Here is a 22,934-nt window from a genome sequence, read left to right as displayed (position 1 = left end):
ATTGGGAGGTTGAGAGTGACGTACATACTACTATCTATAAAATGGATAACTAACAAAAAGCTGCTGTATATCACAGGGAACTCTACTCAAAATTTTGTAATGGCCCATATGGGAAAAGAGCTTTTATAAAAGAGTGAATATGTGTGTGTGTGTATTCATTTTGAATACAAATGAATTAAATTTAATTTGAATCAATTCATTTTAATTCATTCAAAATGAATATATATATATATATATATATATCATTTTTCTGAACCTGCCACTAACACAACATTGTAAATCAACTATACTCCAATAAAAATAAAAGTAAAAAATAAAGATTGCCCTAATCTCTCCCTGCCATTCCTACATACACAGAAAAGTAAATGTATTTCTCTACTTTCAGGGCTTCAACAGATTCCTGGGCAGAGAATTCTTCTGTGATCTCTATAAAGAAATGGAAGAAAAGACAGAATACATTATTTTCTTTGGCCCTAACTTCATTGGCAAAGTATGTTCTGCTAACTGAAGGAGAGTGGGATGGTGAAAGATTGTTGCTGAACCCACAAAAAGACTCCAGGATTCTTGGCCTCTGGAGAATTCAATCTGGGGCCAGAGACGAGGCTTGATTGCCCAGAGCTTTTGTGCAATAGAGTTTATTAAAGTATAAAAGGGGTAGAGAAAGCTTTTGACATAGACATCAGAAGGGGGCAGAAAGAGTACCCACTTGCTCGTGTTAGCAATGGAGTTATATATGCTCCAATGAATCCAAAGAATGTCTGGAGGTTGTAAAGACCTCACCAGACCTACTCCCATAATTTACATTTTAAGATAACAGAATTAGCCAGAAGATTTAATCCAGAGACTGTCCTCAGGCAGGATACACTATTGTTATATAATCCTAAGGAATGTAGAGGAAAGAAAAAAAAAGCTTGTCCTTTCTTTCTCCTTGAGAATTCCAGACCCCTTTCTCCTTGGGGACCCCTAGACTTCTTATCAACCTGCCTAGGAAATGACTCTCTCAATGGGAGCAGGAAAAGAACCTCTAAGTGAGTTTGAACTAAAGAGTGATGTGATGTGTTTGGAACCATGAAACAGAATCACCCTGTTGGAATTGAGTTAGAGAAGATATTGAGTCAAGAAATGTGAGATTAAAAAAAAAAAGAAATGTGAGCTAAACTAGGAACTTGGGATGCCACTTCATGCTGTAATTTTGGGGATGCTAAACAGCTGTCTCAGTTTAATAAACATCCCTTCTGGCCTTGGAGTTTGAAATTTGCATGTTAGGCAACATGTATATTAAGGTTTGGAATATCCCATTTGGAATGCATTTAAGTTATCTAATGTATCTTATGTTGCTGATGTATCTCATTTTTGACATCAGTTTGTCTAGCTCAAGTATGTCTAGCTCTAAGATTGGGGCGGGTAAAAGGATGGATAAAAGATGATGAAATTTGGGGGTAGAGGAAAGGCTCAGGAAATGACTGAAATACCATCCTCCTTATGGGCAAAATCAGCTACCATCTTTCTTATGTGCAAAATCTCCAATAGATATTGGGTAAACTCAAAGAATAACTCCCATCAAGATTCAAATAAACCCTTTAAAACCCCTTCCCATATTTAATCAATATCCTATAAGGAAAGAATCCCTTCAAGGCAAAATGCTCATAATAGAAGATTTCAGGGCTCCAGGCCTCATTATCTCTTGTTTTAGACCCTCTAACCCTCCCATTTTGCTGGTGAGAAAACCTAAAGGCCAAGAATGCAGGTTTGACCGGGACATCTGAGCAGTAAACAACATTGTTATCCCTTAAGAGCCTGTTGTTCCTAACCCTCATATGTTACTAACATCCATTCCCAGTAGAAGCAGATTCTCCACTCTGACTGATTAATGCAGTGCATCTTCAGTATTCTGGTTGATGTTAGCCAGTACCAATCTGTCTTCACTTAGGAAGAAAAACAAGGATTTTCCTGAGAGTCCTCACTTCTCACAAATCCTGACAGCTGATCTTGATGATGCCAATGTTCATAGAGATTCTACTTAGTTGCCGTAAGTGGATGATTTTCTTCTTTGCTTTCATCTTCAAGTCTCCTCACAGAAGACAGCATCCACTTACTAAAGCTTTCAGCCTTAAGGGAACATAAGATAACCAAAGAAAAATTGCAGTTTTCCTAAACCCCGGTTTGGTATTTGGGCATCTGATATGAGAATAAAGGCTATGCCTACATCCAGATAGGCTTTCCAGTGCCCTGTTTTCCCAAATCAAAACTAAATGTCCTTTGCAAGGTATTCTCAGACTAGGTGATTATTTCCAAAATTGGATTCCAAATTTCTATCCTATGGCCAAATCTATAGATTTTACTGAACAATAAAAACCCTGATCCAATTTTATGGGAAGAACCAGACGACAGATTTTAAGGCCTTAAAGGAGACTTGGATGAACCCATCTGCCTTTCATTATTGTTCACTCACTCAGTTGTGTCCAACTCTACAACCCCAAGAACTGCAACATGCTAGCCTTCCCTGTCCTTTACCATCTCCTGGAGTTTGCTCAAACTCATGTCCATTGAGTCGGTGATGCCATCAAACCACCTCATCCTCTGTTGCCCCCTACTCCTCCTCCTACCTTCAATCTTTCCCAGCATCAGGGTCTTTTCAAATGAGTCAGCTCTTCACATCAGGTGGACAAAGTATTGGAGCTTCAGCTATAGCATCATCCTTCCAATGAATATTCAGGACTGATTTCCTTTAGGATTGACTGGTTTGATCTCCTTGCAGTCCAAGGGACTCTCAAGAGTCTTCTCCAACACCACAGTTTGAAAGCATCAGTTCTTTGGTGCTCTGTCTTCTTTATGGTCCAACACTCACACCCATACATGACTACCAGAAAAACCATAGCTTTGACTAGAAGGAACTTTGTCAGCAAAGTAGTCTCTGCTTTTTAATATGCTGTCTAGGTTAGTCATATCTTTTCTTCCAAGTAGCAAGTATCTTTTAATTGCATGGCTGCAGTCACCACCCACAATGATTTTGGAGCCTAAGAAAATAAATTATGTCACTATTTCCATTGTTTCCCCATGTATTTTCCATGAAGTGATGGGACCCAATGCCATGATCTTAGTTTTTTGAATATTGAGTTTTAAGCCAGCTTTTTCACTCTCCTCTTTCATCTTCATCAAGAGGCGTTTTAGTTCTTCTTAGCTTTCTGCCATTAGGATGGTGTCATCTGTATATCTGAGGTTATTGATATTTCTCCTGGCAATCTTGATTCCAGCTTGTGCTTCATTCAGCCTGGCATTTTGCATGATGTACTCTATATATAAGTTAAATAAGCAGGGTGACAATATACAGCCTTGACGTCTCCTTTTCCAATTTGGAAACATTCCCTTGTTCCACGTCCGGTTTTCGCTGTTGCTTCTTGACCTGCATACAGATTTCTCAGGAGGCAAGTAAGGTGGTCTGGTATTCCCATCTCTTTAAGAATTTCCCACAGTTCGTTATGATCCATGCAGTCAAAAGCTTTAGTGTAGTTAATCCAATTATCTGATTCCCTTTTTGTATATAAAAAGGAAGGGAATGCCCTTGGGGTACTCACCTCAAGATACAGGGACCACCATTGACCCATAGAATACTATATCCAACAACTGGAGCCTGTGCTATGGGGATACCCCTTGCCTTAGGGCCACTAGGGCTACTGTCCTTTTGGTTAAGGGCACTGAGAAAATTACTGTGGGATCTCCTCTAACCATTTTTGTGCTTCATGCAGAAGAAGCCATCCTGAATTCTCATCACATTCAACATTTCTCAGCCAGCAACTCCCACCTCCTATGAATTCCGTTCATTAACTTCTTTGCACATAAGTCTTCTATGTAATAACCTTTACTCAGCTGCTCTCTTCTCCATCATTGATGAAGCCCCTTACAACTGCTTAATGCTCACTGTTCTAATTTAAAAGGCAATAGTTGCAAATATTGTGCTGGGTATGCTATTGCAACTCCTTTTGAAGTTGTTGAGGTGGTATCTTTACCTATGGCTAGTTGGCCCAACAGGCTGAATTATATATGGCTTGTCCTTAGCCAAGGGCAAAACTACCAACATTTATACTGATAGTAGATAGGTTTTTGGAGTCACTCATGATTTGAGAATACAGTGGAAGCAGCATGGGTTTCTTATTTTCAGCATAAATAAAATTAAAAACGGCCTCTATGTTTAGGAATTATTAGATGCAATATCTTTACATGCTTTAGGTATTATCAGGATTCTGGAGCTTCACAGGGAACTACATTAAATATTTTGTAATAAACTATAATGGAAAATAATATGAAAAAAATGTATATATAGAGATATATCTGGATCATCAGAAACTATAACAACATTGTAAATCAACTACACTTCAGTAAAAACAATTAAGATTCTGGGGTTTCTAAACCTGAGTATCTAGAAGTTTAGGGAACTCACCCTGCTGACATATTTATGAGGATTCTGGCCCTTAAAGAAACCAAGAGCAGCTAGATCTCTGTCAGTCCAAAGGATATTTCCCCAAATGATAACTTAGAAAACTTGTGCAGAGAAGACTAATAATTGATCTCAGAAAAGGAAAAACAAGATTTGAAATTTAACAATTGTTGGTTTGATAAAAAGAAAAGGCTCTGGTTTTGACCAAATAACAACCTAAAACTATTGGAAACTCTAAAATTCTCACTCCTCACCACCGTACATGCATTAAACCACTTCCCCGGTAGCTCAGACGGTAAAAGTGTCTGCCTATAATGAGGGAGACCCAGGTTCGATCCCTGGGTCAGGAAGATCCCCTGGAGAAGGAAATGGCAACCCACTGCAGTACTCTTGCCTGGAAAATCCCATGGATGGAGGAGCCTGGTAGGCTACAGTCTGTGGGGTCGCAAAGAGTCGGACACAACTTTGCAACTTCGCTTTCTTTCGCTTTTACTGACAAAACCATAGACTTCATGAATCATTATTGATGGGGAAACATTAACAAGATTGCAAAAAAGTGCCTACCTCATTTGTCCAGTTGTCTGAAATGCAGCCTGGGGAAGTCTGTTTGTACTGCTCCCAGACATTTAAAACTGTCTAATGGACCTTTTGAAGTCTGGCAAAAGGATTTCATACAACTTTCTTCATCTAATGGATATAAATATGTTTTTGTAACATCCTGTAGGTTTTCAAACTGTACTGAAGCCTTCCCTTGCAGACTGGCCTCTTCTGTGGTGAAAATCCTTCTGGAAAATATTATTATTACCTGGGGAATGGCTCTTGAACTTCAAAGATGATCAAGAAACCCATCTTACTGGTCAGGTACTTTTACAAACCTGAGCCGTTTGGTTGGTTTTACAACACTTTCACTGCACTTACCACTCCCAGTCCTCTGATTTAGTTGCACACATTAACAACCTTATTGGGCTTCCCAGGTGGTGCTAGCAGTAAAGAATTAGCCTGCCAATGTAGGCGATTTCAAGAGATGCAGGTTCAATCTCTGGGTGGGGAAGATCCCCAGAGGAGGAAATGGCACCCCACTCCAGTATTCTTGACTGGAAAATGCCATGCAGAGGAGTCTAGCCAGCTACAGGCCATGGGGCCACAAAGAGTCGGGCATGACTAAGCGATTGAGCACAATAACAACAACATTATTAAGACTAACTTGGCAAAATTTGTAGAGGTTCTCTATATACCTTGGCCAAAAGCATTGCTGTTGGTTCTTCTAAATCTCAGCCCACCCATTTTGGAATTCATATGTCAGTTCAGTAGCTCAGTTGTCTCCGACACTTTGTGGCCCCATGGACTGCAGTCCACCAGGCTACCCTGTCCATCACAAACTCCCAGAGCTTGCTTAAACTCATGTCTATCGAGTCGGTGATGCCATCCAACCATCTCATCCTCTGTCGTGCCCTTCTCCTCCTGCCTTCAATCTTTTCAAGTATCAGGGTCTTTTCTGACGAGTTGGTTCTTCGCATCAGGTGGCCAAAGTAGTGGAACTTCAGCTTCAACATCAGTCCTTCAAATGGATATTCAGGACTTATTTCCTTTAGGATTGACTGGTTGGATCTCCTTGCATTCCAGGGGACTCTCAAGAGTCTTCTCCAACACCACAGTACAAAAGCATCAATTCTTTGGCGCTCAGCTTTCTTTATAGTCCAATTCTCACATCCATACATGATTACTGGAAAAACCATAGCCTTGACTAGACAGACCTTTGTTGGAAAAGTAATGTCTATGGTTTTTATTATGCTGCTTAAATTGGTCATTACTTTTCTTCCAAGGAGTAAGCATCTTTCAATTTCATGACTGCAGTCACCATCTGCAGTGATTTTGGAGCCTCCCAAAATAAAGTCTGTCACTCTTTCCACTGTTTCCCTATCTATTTGCCATGAAGTAATGGCACCCAATGCCATGATCTTAGTTTTTTGAATGTTGAGTTTTAAGCCAACTTTTTCACTCTCTTCTTTCACTTTCATCAAGAGGCTCTTTAGTTCTTCTTTGCTTTCTGCCATAATGGTGGTGTCATTTGCATATCTGAGGTTATTGATATTTCTCCTGGCAATCTTGATTCCAGCTTGTGCTTCATCCAGTCCAGCATTTCTCATGATATACTCTGCATATAAGTTAAATAAGCAGGGTGACAATATACATCCTTGATGTACTCCTTTCCCAGTTTGGGGCCAGTCTGTTGTTCCATATCTGGTTCTAACTGTTGCTTCTTGACCTGCATACTGATTTCTCAGGAGACAGGTAAGGTGGTCTGGTATTCCCATCTCTTGAAGAATTTTCCACAGTTTGTTGTGATCCACACAGTCAAAGGTTTTGGTGTAGTCAGTAAAGCAGAAGTAGATATTTCTCTGGAACTTTTGGTTTTTTGATGATCCAACGGATTTTGGCAATTTGATCTCTGGTTCCTCTGCCTTTTCTAAATCCAGCATGAACATCTGGAAGTTCTCAGTTTACATGCCATTGAAGCCTGGCTTGGAGAATTTTGAGCAGTACTTTTCTAGCATGTGAGATGAGTGCAATTGTGCGGTCATTTGAACATTCTTTTGCATAGCCTTTCTTTGGGATTGGAATGAAAACTGACCTTTTCCAATCCTGTGGGTACTGCTGAGTTTTCCAAATTTGCTGGCATATTGCGTGAAGCATTTTCACAGCATCATTTTAGGATTAGGATTCTGGAATTCATAAACTCTTAACCTTTTGAGTAGTCACAGGACACCCAATGCACTTCCGCCTCTTTTGACCCACAAGTGATAAAAGGAACGATAATACAATATTTCAATGGCCTAATTTTTTCTATCCAAAGTAATTATGTTTGATAGAGCAACTTTCACAGTGTACTTCTGGGAGATGAAGATCTTATGCATCACATCTTTGTAATCTGGAGGCTTTGTCTACTAGGAAAGACACTTCCAGAAATATTCTCTTCAACCTTGCAGAAAAGGCTCTCATCAGGTGTTGCTAACCAACTGTCACATTGCAAAACTTCAGGCAATAGATTCTTGGATACACCTGATACATCTACAGAAAACATCAAACTCTGACTTAACATTTCATCATCTGGCGGCATGAAAGTAAAGATTTCCCACAACTGAAGCAGATGACATCTGATGAGACAGTTTTCCCAAGATATCCAGACCTGGCTTGTTGGAAGTTTGTAGATAAACCTTTGATAATGACATAACATCATCATGATCTTGACAACATATTAACTTTAGATTAAAAGTGACTGAGGGATCACACTCCTACCTCTTCTTGTTATTTATATGTGACCAACAGGTTTTAAATCTGCATTTTCCTTCAAAATGAGACACTACACCCAGGAAAGTTCCTTCCTGGTACTGAGGGGGGAAAAGCAAGTGAAAGTGGTGAAACTGAAAATGGTACTTTCAAGAAAGATCTTGATCGAAAGAGGGAAATGTAAAAAATTAATAAACTGGACGAAACCTCAATTACAGCCAGGACACCAAAGTGGGAGCTCTCATATCCTGTGCTGATAGCAGAGCCTAACAGGAAGAAGAAAGACTCCTTTTCCTGGCAACGACTCAGCCAACAAAAAACCATAGACTCTTTGTTTACTGTAGCCCTCCAAAGTCCCCTTTTCCCTTATAGAAGCAGTCTCCTTCCCCTTCCGTGTGGGGACTTGCATGTGGCTTGCCATTGGTGCAGACCCTGAATTTCAATTCTCTGCTGATCCTGAATAAGCCCATCCTTGCTGGAGAAATAACTGGTAGTCTATTTAAGTCAATAGATATGAATAGCTTCAAGGCACAGATGAAACGGTTAGTCTGGGACCCATAACACAACTCCCAGGTCATTTACTGCTGCATTGGAACTAGTTCTGCCCCTGCTTACAAAAAGGGTCTCTAAGTGATGTGTGCAGTCTCATCACTTATGCAGAAGAGAGCTGTTTCTTTCATGAAATGTCTCCATTTTGTACTCCAGTCGTTACATAGATCACCTGATATTTTTTAGGAAATGAAATTCCATAAATATAGAAAGTGCAGATTTGATTATCGTAGTAATCAGTCCTAGACAGATCAGGTTCACCTGCCTATAGCATTCCATAGATAAGGATTCTCTCGCTGCAAGCATGAGTAGTGTGTTTTCCTGGAGGTCTATCATTACATACTTGCAAGCAAATTGTCCAAATTATCTTTCTTCCATCTTTCCTAGGGATATTACCTCAATAAAGGGAGAGACTGTGTTACAGGCCTGCTGTTGCTCACCTTTCCAGGGTGGCAGGGCCCATAAACATCAATGCTAGCATTCGCATCCTGCTCTCTCTCACTTGCAAGTCCATTATTTCCAATATGTCACACTCTGTCCAAACTTTAGGAGGTCCTCGCTAGGGGATTCCACAAATATGAATGCCTTTTCATATGTCTTTACTTTTAATTCTAGTGAACATTGTCATCACCATCTCTCAAACTACTGTGAATAGTCCTTCACAGGACTGTTTCTGCTGCCACTGCGGACAGTCAAACAGTTGGGGTTGTAGAGGAAAGGAGAGAAGGCAACAAGAAAAGATGTGGGGGAAAAAGGTGGAGGAGTCAACTAATAGTTTATTTGAACTCCATTTAGAAGTGGGTGACTTTTCTTTAATAGATAGCTGGATAATAAGTATTGTAGTCACTTATTAGTTTCAATAGATGATAAAATGTTATTTTGTTTATAAAAGTGGCACAATAATCCTTGGAATTTACTTTTCAGGAAATAACAGGACTTCGGCATGCTTTGTAGATAGCGAGTGGTTAGTTTCAGCATCGTGAGCCTATCTTCTCTGCGTTGAGGCAGTGATGTCACTGATATTGGCGGCTTGAAATTGGCCATGATAGCAGCATTTACATGACAGATGTGATTGAACACTACAAACCAGATCTTTTTCTTTCCAGAAAGCTGGCTGATGAATATTTACCAGCTCATCAATATTAGTAGCTAGGTAGTCCAGACTTTCTCATTTCTGTACTCAGCGTTAAACTGGTGCTAGAATTAGAAACTCAAGTGAAGGATCAAAATATTAGCTATAATAATTAGAATTTACATGTATTGAATTTTCTAGGAGGGGCAATAAGTAATATCCCTTTCTTCTTCCCTCCTGAGTTTGGAATCAAGGGAAAGACAGAAGATCAATATCTCAGCTAATGACTAGCAAACCTGATCAGAGTCACAGCCTAGCTCTGTAGCCAAGCTGGGGTCCAAATCCCTTGTGCCTGAACTGAGTTCACTTACATCGTTGCTGGCAGGGCTGAACCATCACAGGCTGTGGCTCTCTCTCCAAGGGGCAAGCCGCTTCCTGCCTGTTTGGAGCAGGGAATGTGCTTGTCTTAAGGTCAGTCCATCCTAAGAGATTGAGAGAAAAAGGCAAAAAGACAGAGTTGGACCCTGCCCACTCAGTTCCTGCTTCCTAGGCATTCCAGTCAAGCTAATGGGTAGATCACTTCTCTTCCCTTTGGTAGGAATGGTAACAGTAAAAGTGGAAGTGAAAGTTGCTCAGTGGTGTCTGACACTTTGCGACCCCATGGACTATAGAGTCCATGGAATTCTCCAGGCCAGACTACTGGAGTGGGTAGCTTTTCCCTTCTCAAGGGGATCTTCCCAACCCAGGGATCGAACCCAGGTCTCCTGCATTGCAGACGGATTCGTTACCAGCTGAGCCACAAGGAAAGCAATGACAGCAAAAGGAGGCACAAAGAAAGCTCCTCCTATATGGGGCAGGGTAGGAACTTAATTGTGGAAGAGAATGGGTTGCCATTTGTGGAAGATAATATTGCCCAAATACAATATATTTTAAATGAATCCCCTTTCTTACCACTCACTAAGATAAGACATTGATCATAAGCATCAGACACTTTGTTCTGTAATGCTGCTGGATTGAGCAGTTGCGATAAAAGGATGAGAAAGTCTTTAAACCTTTCTATTGGAAGAGGGGTGGTGGTGGTAGTGTATTTTATGCTTCTGTTGGAAGCATCTAAAGTACATGTTAGGCAGTTTTGATTTCACGCTTTCCTTTTTTAAGTTGTTAACAAAGTGTCTTGTCTTATACCTACCAGTGTAAAAATATCAAACCCCTTTGAGCATTTCCTCCAAGCAACCAGTTAATTCACTGAAAAGGAGAGAAACAGCCCAAGCATTTATTTAAATGACTTACTGTGTAGCTGAATTGACTCGTTGGCTAAAAAGAATTGACATCAGTTCTGTCTGGGTTGCTAATCCAGCTGCCTTGCAGAGCAGACAGCCTCTCTTTCTCTGACAAATCACAGCATACTAAAATTTTGTCTACATTCCCAGTTTCATGTGGAAATGTTCAAAAGAATGCACAATCCAGATATTTTTTAAATGATTGCACATATGGTACATTATCCCTTGTATTGATCACTGTATTTTCTCTTGGGGGCTTAAGATAATTTTAGGCTTTTGTATGTCTCCTGGCTTTTCCTTTCAGGTCCAGTCAGGTCAAACAGCAAACGGAAAGTCTTTATATTGGACTCATCTAACGAGCATGGCCTTTGGAGAATGGCTGTTATCTAAGCAGCATGCATTCTTTGAAAGACTGATTTGGGGGGGTCACTAGATCACGTCAAAATCCAATCTAGGTTGGTGGTGACTTGCCTGTGGACATCTGCAGACTATTTTCTCATCCACGGGAAATGAGGTGGTCCCTTCTCAGTGCTGCAGGGCCTCGGAGCTGGTACCAAGTGGCACCGTTGTTAACAAGCCCAGAGCAAGGCCGGGGACAGGGTAGTCATCGCTACACTCTATCTCTGTGCCCGGGTGAGGATGCACTGGCACAAAATGTGAGGAGGCTTGTTGTCCGCTGCATGTGGCCCCCAATGAACAGTACCAGGGCACCTCGGCTCTGGTGTGAACTGCCTGTCCTGTTCACAAACTCAAGCCAGCAACTTCGCTTAGGAAAAGTAATGCATTTTTTTCTTTTGTCCACTTGATGGACTTCATTTTAGGGACTGTCTCATTCCCCTCATCCCATTGAAAATATCATATTGATCATAATATTGGCAGAGATTAATATTCCTTTTTTATTTTGCTACAACAGTCCTGTAGAAAAGAATTACTGCTTCCTGGGAACGTAGGCTATTTATTGGGAATTGCAGGCTCTGGTTGGCATAGAATTTGCATCAAATTTGCACATTGTTCATTTATAGTAAAAAATCATAGATGCCTCCTCACACTCTAACTTCTTTCCCCTCGAGACCTTGAACAACTCTTTTTAAAAGCTCTTCCTTAGTCTCTCTATCTTCTTCACTTCAAATTAAAAAAATTCTACAGGAAGGGCTCTGATTATATGTATGAAACAGTGACCTTTCACAGATGATACATAAATGAACAGAATATTGAAATCCTACACTTTGATGAGGTTATGTTTGGAGTTGCAACTGATAGTGTCATCTTTTATTTCATGTTTATTAAGCTACATTGTCATTTTATTAGGAAATATTAAATGATTATTATCATTGAAGACAGATTGTTGGCAGTTATTTACATAACTGAGACTCTGTGGTTACTTTATAGAACTGTGGCTTTGTTTTGAATACCCTTTTGTCAGTTTTTCAACAAATATTTTATGGATATCCACCACGTGCGCAGGGGCATGCTGGGCATTGGATATAAGGTTGAACTGGTGACTTACAGGCTTGACTTAGTATCCTCCCTGATTGCAGCTCAGAGTCTAGATGTGGAGACAGATAAGTGAAGGATAATAATTAGGGGTAGAATAGCCATCCTCACTGGGCTGAAATTGAGGCTTGGCTATATTGAAATGTGAAACAAAGCCGTATCTCTTTCTTAAGATCATACTCTTTCCACATGATAGGTGGAGAACTTGAAAATGTGTTTAAAATGGAATATAAGCATATTCAAGCATATCTAGCGTGAGATCGTTTGTCACATTTGAAATGTGTCAGGGGACAGGATAGAAGCCATATTATGGGAAGGTGGACTCTGGTATGCTGAGCCAAACTTAGCAAAAGGACTGAGCAGGGGGTGGGGGCAAGTTCCTGCTTCAAACGTACTGTGGCCTTGACCTCTGAACTCCTTCTGTCTTCTAGCATCCTGTATTTCTGTGTGTGAGTTAAAAATTTCTCCTGTTTTGAAGTTTAAGCAACCTTCTATGGCAGGATTCTAAATCAGCAGTCTCCAACATTTCTGGCACCAGAGACCAGTTTTGTGGAAGACAATTTTTCTATGAATGGGGATGGAGGTGAGGATGGTTCAGGCAGTAATGCAAGTGATAGATAAAGCTTTGCTCTCTTGCCTGCTGCTCACCTTCTGCTGTGTGACCCAGTTCCTAACAGGCCACAAACTGGTACCGGTTCGTGGCCCTGGGGGGCTGGGGACCCTTGCTCTAAATAATCTCCAACAGAAAGTAAAGTGCATCTTCTTCACATCACAAGAGATTACAGAGATGTTACAGCATGGTGAAGATGGCTAGTATCAGTAGTCAATGCAATAAGCATCAGTAATCTGCTTCTCAATAGGGACCATGCAGAGCTTGGAGTGGCTGAGGCCAGCAGCACTCTACAGTTTAGATTGCCAGTAGCCAGCAGATGTAGTGATAAACTGCAATGGACTTTTTCTATGGTATCTTTCTAAGGAGTTTTGCACCTTTGAACATTTTCTAAGGCCCCTCAAAAATATTGCATGAAGTGGTGTCAGGGACACCAATGCAAATGGTGACACAGACTGATTCTTAAGTGTGTGCAAGACCTTCCTTGTGAACTCCTAAGGGTTTGCAAATGACCTCACAAGGGAGCTCCTTTATGAACTGGGTGGGGGCTTAGCACACTCAAGATTTGATATGAATATTAATGAAACATCTATCCCCCAAATGGGAAGAACTCTTCAAGCCTGGATCAAATCTTTGTTCTTGTTACCTTTCTTTCCCGGTCCCACTCCTGTGCTGTGGTGTATGTGCCTCTATCCTCCAGTGAATTCCATCCCTTTGGCAGTTTTAAAACAAGGCCTCAAATTATTCGGCCCACTTTCCATTAAGAGGCAGCGTCTTACAGTCCCTCCCCTAAATCTGGGGAGATTTGTGACTCCTCAACCAATAGGAGAGAGCATAAAAGTGTCTAAATGGTGTTGTGCCACTTCTCAGGCTAGGACTTCTTGTGCTTCTTGGAGGCCTGATCTTCCATGTAAGAAGCCCCACTGCCTGTGGAGAGGCAGCATGTAGGTGCTCTGGTGGGCAGTCCTGGCTGAGTCCGGCCTTCCAGACAGCCCTGCCAAGGAGCCAGACGTGTGAATGAATCACCTTGTCTCCTCCAAATCCACCATCTGCCAGCTCACCACTGAGTGACTTTCATTAGAAGAAGTGGAAGCGTTTCTTCCTCCACCAGAAGAAACAGAAGAATCACCCCAAAACCCTCAAAAATATTGCTTTTCCCTCTCAACTATTAGGGCTCATCTAATTTTAAAAAATCTCATTTTTAATGAAAAGTTTTCAAGTAGGAACACTGTAAGTAGAGAAAGCTTCTCTTTCAAATCTGTTCAAGCCCAGAAAATCATGATACAACAATGATTGTTGGTTCGAGTCACCCTTTTGGGGGTGAGGTTCTCTGTCACCCAGCAACAGATAAATGGAACAATTTCCTCAAGATCTGCTTTTGGAGAAGTCTGTTGTGTTCTGAAATTATGTATTCTTGCTTCTGAAATTCAAAATTGCACTTTGGGTAATACAGAATGTAAGGGGTTAAATGATGTCTGAAAGTGAAAGTGTTAGTCATTCAGTCATGTCCAACTCTTTTGTGACCCCATGGACTATAGACCTCCAGGCTCCTCTGTCCAGGGAAGTTTCCAGGCAAGAATACTGGAGTGGGTAGCCATTCCCTTCTCCGGGGGATTGAACCTGGCTCTCCAGGATTACAGGCAAATTCTTTACCACCTGAGCCACCAGGAAATTCCAAGTGATGTCTAAATAGTCTCAATACTATATCTCAGTTACCTTATGGCTTAAGTTGTCCTTTATGGGCTGATCTGAGGACCTCATCACCAATAAAGAATGATGTGTGCAATCTGAGTACCAAACACTTAACTAACAAATGCATTTCTGGAGTTCACCCGTTTGTTAGTAGGGAAGTGTTTACACTGAAGGCAACTGTAACTCTGGAAATAGATTTAGCTCCACAAGCCAGTGCTGTGAATTCCTGTGTAAACTGAGTGGGCATGGCTTCAGAAAGGATGGCAGGGCCAGCTGCAGCAGCCCATTTTTCTGCAGTGCTCTTACCTTCAAACTGTGCTCTCCGTTGACTGGGGAGTCTCACCCAACTGCTCTTAGGTGCTCAGTAACGTTTCGTTTGTATTTCTTCTATGGTGCTGCCTCAGACACTAAACAATTTGCTTGTAATGCAGGAGACTTGGGTTCCATCCCTGGGTCAGGAAGATTCCCTGGAGAAGGGAATGGTTATCCACTCTAGCATTCTTGTCTGGAGAATCCCATGGACAGAGGAGCTTGGCAATCTACAGTCCAAAGGGTTGCAAAAAGTCAGACAAAACTGAGCGACTAATGCGCACACACACACACACACACACACACACGGTGCTTGCCACACTCTGTCTTGAATTTTTATTTTACATATTTATTGTCCTCTATTTTACTGACTTGTAAGCTTCTTGAGAGCGGGGGTTATGCTACAACAATTTTTTACCATTGGACAGTGCATGAGACAGATAAACATTTGTTGACTAAATGGATAGCTGTTTCCTAAAATGACTGCAACAGACAATGGATGATGTTCTAGCCTTAAATCTCCAGCCTGCAGAACTTCTTTCCTTTCTCTTCATGACTTGAAACCACAGAGTGTCAGAGCTGGCAGGGGACTTGGGGACCATTTACAGATGGAGGAGCTGGGGACAGGGGCTGCCAAGGGAGTGTGAGATCTGGGACTGGAGCCCAGGTGTCCTGAGTCCACGCCAGAGCTGCCGCCACCAAACTCAACAGCCTCTTCGTGTCATTGACTTACCCCCATCTCCATCCTGGCAACCGTGGCGAGGTACCATAAGTAGCTGCTCCACAAATCTCTATTCAGGTTTTCACCTCCGACCATTGTTAAAGTCCCTTACTTTTGCTTTCCCTGCCCCCCTCAATTATTGTGGTTACACCATTTTAACAATGCATTTTCGAGTATTGGTTTTCAAGTATGAACTTGGTGGGGGTGTGTCTCCCACAGAAAAGAAGTTTTCCTAATGCTCTCAGACCCACGTTAAATGCATTTTTCAATTCAGTGGGTATTCACCACATATTTGTCACTAGTGTTAAAACAGACTTCTCAGTGACCTTTTTTCAGTTTCTCATGCTATTATTAACTTGTTTTTAAAATACTCAAAGTCATCACTTATTTTTATTTCTTTTTTTCCCCTTAAATTCCAATAGTTTACTTCCCATATCCTAAGTTATGAAGTTCAGAGTAGCGTTCCAGCATTAAATAATGACACACATCAAGCTTCAGACTATTTATGCATCAGTGTAAACCCCAACACAATATACGAACATGATTTAATGCATTTAGAGGGGAAATAATTCTTGGTTAAGTGGAAAATTGTGCAGACGGCTTCTGGAAGACCTTCATTCTAAGCTGCTTTATAGTTAAATATTTCATTTAGAAGTCTGGATCTTCTTTCTTCAGTTTGCTGTAATCTACATTCACAGAGAAGAACTTGCAGTGATCATTAGGACCTAGTTTGTTCCAGGGTTCGGGCTTATTCTTTCTGTCCCAACTGACACAGGGATTGAACAATGCCAGGTGTAGTACTGCTCCAGTTCCCCCACTCCAATAAATATGAAGAATGGGATCAAGCTAGGATGCTTCTTGACCTGACCAATGATCTCGGGGAGTATGGTGATGACAGAGGCCTCGAGTCCAAACTGAGAGAGCTATTTTTATTTCTTATTCAAAATATTTTGCAATTGTTTTGGATATTCTTTCATTAATTTATTCATTCACTCATTCAGTAAATACTTGTTGGAGCACTTACAGGCACTGCCCTGGGAATTGGGGATAGAGTGCTTAATGTGAGGGGAATGGTCCTTGTCTTCACAGAGATTCCAGTATTTCTCCCTTCTAGCCCCATTCCCAGCATCTGGGGTTCTGCTGTTCATATGCGATGCTTGTTCACATCTTTGTGTTCAGGCAAGACCATTCCTGAACTTTGGAGTGCCCTCACCACTCCCCTTCATCAGAAAAACAGCCATTGTTCCTTCAAGGCCTAGATATTTTTCTCTCATGAAGTTTTCCACTCCCCAGACATACTAGCCACCTTTCAATAGCTCAATAGAACTCAGATTCTTATAATAAAGACACAAAACCAGGCTACAGTATATATGAATGCAATTCAAATAAGAATACTAAGATGTTATTTAAAAGAAACCTCAAAAGAGATTTCTATTTTGTTAAAAAGTAATATATGCACAAGTTAACAATTCAGTTATATGAAGTTCCAAATTACTTCCTTCTATAGAGGAAACTATGGTTACAAGTTGTAATATCTTCCAGATACATACCCTATGCATATATGAATAGGAATCCTAAGAATTCTGTGGACAGAATTATTTTAGGTTCATTTGAAAAAGAAAAAAAAAACAAGAAACAAGAAAACGATGTAGAAGAATAGCGGAAGGGGAGGAAAAGGTTTTCCTCAACTCTCCTATGGTCCTTGGCTGGATCTGAAAATTAAACTGACACTAGCAGATTAATAAGAGAAAGAGATGTAGGGAGGGCACCTCTGACATGAAGGTGTTGTGATTTTTATTTCAGGAGAGAAGGACAGGGCAGGGAGTTTAGAAGGACATTCTTGCTTCTGCTATTTTCTCGGACTTCTTCAGCTTGAAATATTCAATAGGTCTCATTTTTTGGGTAGGGTGTCCTGAATTCCATCAGTGACTGCTTTACCATACTTACTGACTGCTTCTCTGGCGGCTCAGATGGTAAAGAATCTGCCTGCAATGCAGGAGACCTGGATTAGATCCCTGGGTTGGGAAGATCCCCTGGAGGAGGCATGGCAACCCACTCCAGTATTCTTGCCTGGAGAATCCCCATGGACAGAGGAGCCTGGTGGGCTACAGTTCATGGGGTTGCAAAGAGTCGGACAGGACTGAGTGACTAAGCACAGCATAGCACTGATCACTTACCCTGTGCTAGGTACTACTCTGAACTCTTCGCTTGCGTTAGCCATTCAATCCTCATAACAATCCCTGAGTTAGGTACTGTTATTATCTCCTATACACATATACACACGTATCTACATCTATATATATCATACATGGGCTTCCTTGGTAGCGCAGTGGTAAAGAACCTGCCTGTCAATGCAGGAAATGGGGTTTCAATCCCTGGGTCGAGAAGATCTCTTGGAGAAGGAAATGGTAACCTGCTTGGGTATTCTTGCCTGGAAAATCCCATGGACCGAGGCACCTGGTTGGCGGAGTTTGATCTAAATCCAGATCTTTAATTTCAAGAGTTCTTTCCCCACTGAAGACAGATATTTTATCTCTTCCAAGCCAGCTCAAGAGTTTCTCCATTATGAAGCTTTCTCTCACTCCCCAGGTAGACTTAGCTCTATGCTTGTTACTCTTACTTTAGCATCTATCAGAGTTAACTGTGTTACATGTTTACCTGTCTATCTGCATTTTGCTAGAAAATCATCCTTATAAGGAGAGAGACTATGTACTTAGGATCTTCTGTGCTTGGCACAAAGTCAGGGCTTGTTGAGTGGAGGGGCTAACTTTAAAGGAAAAATTTACCTCCTCTGGTGTAGTTCACCAGCCTATTTATAGTGCTGTTTAAAAATATCATTATTCTAGTCAGAAACCTTTAAAAAACTTGATGATTAAGGAAATTATAAACTCTCTTCTTTTTCCTTTGGAGGTCATCTTAAATTTATTTGTTCAGAGAGAGCAAATATGATTGTCTAACTCTTCTCTCTTGAATTTCTTTTTTAAAAACTTTTAATCTTTTAAAATTAATTAATTTATTTATTTAAATTGGAGGCTAATTACTTTACAATATTATAGTGGTTTCTGCCATACACTGACATGAATCAGGCATGGGTGCACATGTGTTCCCCATCCTGAACTCCTCTCCCACCTCCCTCCCCATCCCATCCCTTAGGGTCATCCCAGTGCAGTGACCCTGAGTGCCCTGTCTCATGCATCGAACCTGGACTCGCGATCTATTTCACATATGGTAATATACATGTTTCAATGCTATTCTCTCAAATCATCCCACCCTTGCCTTCTCCCACAGAGTCCAAAAGTCTGTTCTTAATATATATGTGTCTCTTTTGCTGTTTTGCATACAGGGTCATTGTTTCCATCCTTCTAAATTCCATATATTTGCATTAATATACTGTATTGGTGTTTTTCTTTCTGACTTACTTCACTCTGTACAAACCCTCTTCTGCTGAAGCTTAGTGGGGGAAAAATCCCACAGGACTAGTATATTTAAATCAGCTTTGAGTGGTTAAGCTGTAATTTTTATTTATTTACATTGATAATAAAAATATCTACCCCCTAGTCTATATTCACTCCTCTGCCCATCAAACACACACAAACATTGCTGACAGACCCAAAATTAGCAGTAGGGAAGAGGTATATCATATTCATCTTTCAACACCTGCTTCTATTTTGATTTCCCTAATGGAAAGTATTGTTTAAAAAATTGCTATAAATGTAATACCTAGTCGTTGCAAGAAAATACTTCCAATGAAGAGATTTTTTAAAAATTTATTTACTTTTTAATTGAAGGATAATTGCTTTATAGTAATGAGGAGATTTTTAAAGAAGAAAATGAAAATCACCTGGAAACTTACTAAGTTCAGTCCAGTTCAGTCTCTCAGTCGTGTCCGACTCTTTGCAACCCCATGAACCGCTGCACACCAGGCCTCCCTGTCCATCACAAACTCCCAGAGTCTACCTAAACCCATGACCATCGAGTTGGTGACACCATCCAACCATCTCATCCTCTGTCATCCCCTTCTCCTCCTGCCCTCAATCTTTCCCAGCATCAGGGTCTTTTCCAATGAATCAGCTCTTTGCATCAGGTGGCCAAAGTACTGGAGTTTCAACTTCAGCATCAGTCCTTCCAATGAACACCCAGGACTGATCTCCTTGAGGATGGACTGGTTGGATCTCCTTGCAGTCCAAGGGACTCTCAAGAGTCTTCTCCAACACCACAGTTCAAAAGCATCAAATCTTCGGCACTTAGCTTTCTTTATAGTCCAACTCTCATAGCCATACATGACCACTGAAAAAACCACAGTCTTGACTAGATGGACCTTTGTTGACAAAGTAATGTCTCTGCTTTTTAATATGCTGTCTAGATTGGTCATAACTTTCCTTCTGAGGAGTAAGCATCTTTTAATTTCATGGCTGCAATCACCATTTGCAGTGATTTTGGAGCCCAGAAAAATAAAGAAACTTATTATCTAGTAATTAATACACTTAGCATTTTAGCAGTACATGTTTCTTCAGACATTTTTCTGTGTCCATGCACAAAAATATTTTCTACATGAAAAAGCTCCTATTAATCATACTAGTTTGAACTTGACTTGTTCATCTAAAATGAATCTGGTCATTTTCCATATTAATAAATAATTTTATAGTATTTTTTATCTGGATGTATCATAAGTTATTGAACCAATTTCCCATTGATGAAAATTTAAAGTTTCTTCTAATTTTTCACTGGTATAAAAATGTGTCTTGAGATTGCTATCTTGGATTCTGAATATGGGTTTCCCAGGTGGTGCTAGTGGTAAAGAACCTGCCTGCCAGTGCAGGAGATGTGAAAACTGAGGGTTCAATACCTGGGTTGGGAAGATCCCCTGGAGGAAGGTATGGCAACCCACTCCAGTATTCTTCCCTGGAAAATCCCACGGACAGAGGAGCCTGGCAGGCTACAGTCCATAAGGTCGCACAGAGTTGGACACTATTGAAGTGACTTAGCATGCATGCGTGCATTCTGAACATATCTAATTATTTTCCTAGGATAAATTCCTAACTGTGGAGTTGCTAGGCCAGAGGGTATGTGCATTTTATAGTTTTGGAAACATAGTGCCAAAATTTTTTCCAGAAAATATTTTTCAACTTCTACTCTGTCAATACTATAGATAAGTGCCTGTTTTGCAACATTTATCTGCAGGATCAATGAGCATTGATCATTGTTCATTTGCATTTCTTTGATCCTTAGTGAGGTCAGATAGTTCATCATTGTTTTTCTTTGAACTTTGCTTGCAACAGTTTGTGTGTATGTGTGTGTGTTAAAGAAGTTTTTTATTTTTTAGCACGTTCAGTCTATGATTTTTTTGAGGTATTCACTTTGAGGATCATATTTAGAAAGGTGTCTTTCATGACTAAGTTAGATTATTGCATCTATGTTTCCTATTATACCTTTGTCACTTTGTTTTTTAATACTGAAATCTTTAATTCACTTGCCAATTATTTTTGCATAAGGTTTGAAAGAGAGTTTGAGCTTAATTTCCTCCTATTTTAATTGATTCTCATACTTCCTTTTGAAAATAATTTACCTTTTTCCTGTTTAAATAAATCGTAATAGCAAATACTTGAATAGTGCTTTGTATTCCATGTATTGCCCCATATGCTCTGTGTATAAGAACTCATTTCAGCCTTATCACCACACCATAAGACAAGCACTGTTATTATCCCCAACTTATTAATAAGGAAATTAAAGACAGAAAAGCTGAATAACTTGCCCAGAATCACGTGGCATGTCATTGCTGGAGCCAGATTAGATTCTAGGGAGCTTGGGTCCAGAATTCACTCTTCTAAGCCCTATACTGCCCCAGCAAAACACTTCAGGGTCCAGTTCTAACACTGCTTACTCCGATTCCTTCTCTATTCACCCCAGTGAGATGCGCTTTCCTTCCTTTTACTTGAAATCTGTATACTTACAGCACTAAATTCCTGCTTGGCCAGCAAGCCATGTGCACACATGGTCCTTTCCCATAACAAATGCCAGTTTCCTTGGTGGCAGGACAGGGAATTAAGCACATTTGCTCCAGATGCAGTGCTCTGCTCATAGAAACACTGAGTCTACATTTCTCTATCATTAGTTTGTTCTAATTTAAAAATAATATATGAACATAGTAAACATTTACAGAGCACAAGCGTGAGCACTGAGATATATCTTTTCCTACAAACTCCTTCCAGAGGCATTTACTTAAAATTTCTATTTACATATAGGTGTAATTAATATAAATATCTTGTTTTACATAAATTGAAATATCCTAAATATCCCTTCTGCGACTTTCTTAAAATTCATGTTATCTTGAACCTAGTTCCATAAGAATATATACAAATCTAGCTCATTCATTTAATGACTATATAGTATCCCACTGCAAGGATGGGACATAATTTATACTTAATCATTCCCCTATGCAGGGGCATTTAGATGGTTTCCAAACTTTTGCATTTACAGTGATGAAGTCAGCATATTTATAGATTTGTCTTCAAGGATATATGGGAGAATATATGTAAAATAAAATTATAGCTGAGGAATTGTTCAAAGTGTATGTGCATCATTCGTTTTGATAGATGATGCTACTTGAGCCATAGATTTTTAAAAGTTAGATAATATTTTTGAAATTACATAATTGACTTTCAAAGAGTTATTGAATATGAATGACTTTTGAAGAGAGCAATTTAAACATGTGTAGACAAAAAATACTATTATGTATGGAAAAAGTCTTACAAATTGATTTGGAATTTACTCCAAATAAGGCAAGCTTGGATTGAAATGAATAAAATACAAAGCGATGGTCAAAGTCAAAGACCACTGATGGGATCATACACGGGTTGAGAAGCAGCATTCAGGTGCCTAAAAGCAGGGCATTGGAAACCAGACTTTCTGTGTTGAAATCTGTGGTCTCCTTCTTAGCTGTGTGACTTTGGGTAAATCACAAAGTCACTTAACTTCTCTGAGCATCAGCTTCCTCATCTTCAAAAGTGGGGGAAGTAGTAGAGCCTACTGCATAGGATTGTAATGAGAATGAATGACTACATATGAGATGCTTCGAGCAGGTTGGTCCATGGTAAGTGTTCAGTAACTGTTTAGTACTAGGTTCAGTGTCCTTAGGATAGTAGTGGTAAAGAAGAAAAGAGTGTCAAATAAACTGACTGGAACATAGTTACAGAGTAGAGAACTGAAATGCAAGAGAGATTTGGAATAGATATAAAAGCATGTTTATCTATGATGTTCATTTGACATAGCTAGAGAATCTTTGCCTTTGTTTTCCAGGAAACAAAATTGTTCTTGGCTCCACTTTAGAGGATGCACATGGCTCAGTGCAGGATGAGACTGACTTTGGCAACTGAGTGGAACATTGGAGTGTTTGGTTTAAGGCTGACTTATGAAAAAAAAACAATGTCAATTAAGCCATTGATTAAAACATTCTCACACAACAATACAAGAAAATGATTGTTTAG

The 22,934-nt window shown here is 40.2% G+C and overlaps 1 pseudogene; it reads right to left on the bottom strand.

The window, feature by feature from the left end:
• Positions 1–16,098: 16,098 nt before the first annotated feature.
• LOC110124525 (cytochrome c oxidase subunit NDUFA4 pseudogene) lies at positions 16,099–21,443 on the bottom strand (annotated as a pseudogene).
• Positions 21,444–22,934: the final 1,491 nt, after the last annotated feature.

The sequence above is a fragment of the Odocoileus virginianus genome, chromosome 24, assembly GCF_023699985.2.
Source record: "Odocoileus virginianus isolate 20LAN1187 ecotype Illinois chromosome 24, Ovbor_1.2, whole genome shotgun sequence".
Classification (NCBI taxonomy): Eukaryota; Metazoa; Chordata; class Mammalia; order Artiodactyla; family Cervidae; genus Odocoileus; species Odocoileus virginianus.
This window is presented reverse-complemented; position numbering and strand designations above follow the sequence as displayed.